The sequence below is a fragment of the Limulus polyphemus genome, unplaced genomic scaffold, assembly GCF_000517525.1.
Source record: "Limulus polyphemus unplaced genomic scaffold, Limulus_polyphemus-2.1.2 Scaffold353, whole genome shotgun sequence".
NCBI classification, from domain to species: domain Eukaryota; kingdom Metazoa; phylum Arthropoda; class Merostomata; order Xiphosura; family Limulidae; genus Limulus; species Limulus polyphemus.
In genome coordinates, this window is record NW_013665963.1 from 664,932 (window position 1) to 668,050 (window position 3,119).

Consider the following 3,119-nt stretch of genomic DNA (forward strand, 5'->3'; position numbering starts at 1 on the left):
TTCAACGAACTTCTCACGTGCTCAACAATATTCTTACTCAACAATACTCTGTCCGCAGTTCAATTACACATACACTGTTCCGTCACGTTGTGACCGTCTTATATATACAAGACTAACACATATCTAGTAAGCGCTAGAGCATTCATGAAGGAACAGGATATTTCTAGAAGGACGTGGCGTGATACTAGTCACGTGACCTCGCTGACGCAACAATATGTATATGAATTTACAAGTTTTATTCATTTCATAATTTCACACTACTTATCTATATGTAAAAGGCGTAAGATGACAAAAACAAGATCTTGAAGAATTTCTCAATAATGTGCCTTGGTAATGATGGGTAATTCAGAGAAAAAATAAAGTGTTACTGTTTCTTATTTGTAGAAGGTTTAAAAGGAAAGACCACAACATAATGAACTAATTCATTACAATACCAGAAAACTCTGACTTCACTTTTTTGAAAAATGAAATGGTCTTTCCTTTTACTCCCGATCAACAATCAAATATCATTTCTGGAATTATGAATAACACGAATGGATTGACATATTTAATTAAATTATTTCAAAATAAACCTTCATTTCGGTGCAATATTGAAATTAGCTTGAATTATTCATAACCTCTGAATAGTGGGTGACCCAACGGGTCACGGATGGTTTAGTTACACTTGATTCTTAATTCTAATAAAATTTGCAGGTTTGTCAGAAGCTTTACTTAAAAACCACCCGGCATGGCCAGGTGATTAGGGCACTCGACTCGCAATCTGAAGGTCGCGGGTTCGAATCCCGTGACGCCAAACATGCTCGCCCTTTCAGCCGTGGGGGCGTTATAATGTGACGGTCAATCCCACTATTCGTTGGTAAAAGAGAAGCCCAAGAGTTGGCGGTGGGTGGTGATGACTACCTGCCTTCCCTCTAGTCTTACACTGCTAAATTAGGGACGGCTAGCGCAGATAGCCCTCGTGTAGCTTTGCGCGAAATCCATAACAAACAAACTTAAAATCCCTAGACCCTGTAACTAAATATTGAAAATGTCGCTACCACGGCGGATTCTTGGATATTGGGCATGGCAATTCTCACTCAAGTCATCAAAGAGACTGACGCGGTCTTGCCGACATCTCCTGAACCCTGACACATTGCCACCTGCACGTAATACCGGCAGCAGGTTATCAAAGAAACCGACGCAGTCTTTGCAGGGAAAATTTCTGTGGACGTCCATGCCTACTAGATGTTATATCTTCCATCGATGGAACAGCAGTAAGTCTGTGGACTTACAAAAAAATATTGGGGTTGATTCTCTGCAGTGGATACAGCAAAAAATAAAATAAAATATAAATCTGACTTTTTTGTAGATTTGTTTGTTTTTATTTATGCACAAAGCTACACAAAGGCTATTTGTGCTCTATCGAAACCCGGTTTATAGCATTGTAGGTCCACAGACATACCGCTGTGCCACTGGGGAGCCTTTTTTGTAGAACAACAACAACAAAAACATCTTCAACTGCTTAGGCAGAACTGATCTATCAGACTGTTTAAACTCAGTGTTCCATACTGTTACGACAGCGGAAGTCACGTGAGGCTAGTAACACGTCATTGACTTCTAGAAATATCCTGTCACTTCCTGAATGATCTAGGGACTTGTATCGGTAAAGTTTCTTCGGAAAGAATTTTTACGGAAAATTAACTAACGAACGGAGGCGTAACAAATTGTTGTCAGAAGTGGGATGAAAAAAAATGGAAACGAGAAGCGGCAAATCAAACTACAGCTTAGCAGACTTGATGGCAGCAATACAAGAGTAGCAAAAGAAACAAGAAGAACGAGAAAATAAACAAGAAGAGAGATTACAGCAGTGGTTGGAGGAAAAAGAAAAGAAACAAGAAGAGAGACAACAGCAGTTGCAAGAAAACCTGCAACAGTGGCAGCTCGAACAGCAAAATAAACAAGAAGAGAGATTACAGCAGTGGTTGGAGGAAAAAGAAAAGAAACAAGAAGAGAGACAACAGCAGTTGTTGGAGGAAAAAGAAAAGAAACAAGAAGAGAGACAACAGCGGTGGCAACTGGAACAAGAAAGGAAACAAGAAGAACAAACGGAAAACATTAGTAAATTTAAAAGCGAATTGAATACATTAAAGGATGATTTATTGTCTTTTACAAAGGAGGATACATTAACCATTAACTTAATCAGCCCCAAACAATGACAAGCCCCTTCCAGACCCCGCACCTAAACCTTAATGCAGACATCTTCAGTCCTATTAGAAGTCACATCCCAGATATGAATGTCAGTAATAGGAGTGATCCAGTACAAAGGAAGCCACAGGAATTCGATGGGAAGGCACCGTGGGAAGCATATAGAGCACAATTTGAGCTACTGGCAGAAATGAATGGATGGACAGAAGAGCAGAAAGCAAGGCCTATCCAACTGCACCACAGGATCTCCTCAAGTTGTTGCTGAGAAATCAGTTTGTAGATGCCTTGGACAAGCCACAACTAAAGATACAATTGAAGCAAGCACAGTTGTGGTCGGCGAGGTAAGCCAAAGCTGGTGCATGCCAACAGGCATTGGTGTTATCACGGTCCAGGATATTTCAGTTGGGATGAAGTGAACAATGGAACAAATATCCGGAAAGTCACGTCTGAGAGACGATCCACTATGTCATATGGGCCTTCCCATGGAGAAGACAACTTAGGAGACTTCCCTTTGGTCTTCCTTGGATTATGCAACCACACCTTGTCTCCTGGTAAAAAGCTGACTTCAGTAGATCTCTTATCATAAGATAACTTCATCGAATCAGCAGATGTTTTCAAGTTTGAATGCACTTGATGGTTAATATCATCCATCCTTTCCGATAACACTTTCACAAACTCTGACACATTTTCAGGCAACTCTTCATAAAGTGGGCATCCTGTTAACAAATCCACTGGCAACCAAAATTCCCAACCAAACATCAACTTTGCTGGAGTGTATCCAATGGCATCATGCTCTGTTGTCCTATAGGCCATCAACAGTGGAGGGAGTAAGACATCCCAGTCATCTTGGCGACAATTACAAAACTTTACCAATTCCTGTCCCAGTGTCCAATTGCACTTTTGTTACCAACCCCACTCAGACTGTGGGTGGAAGT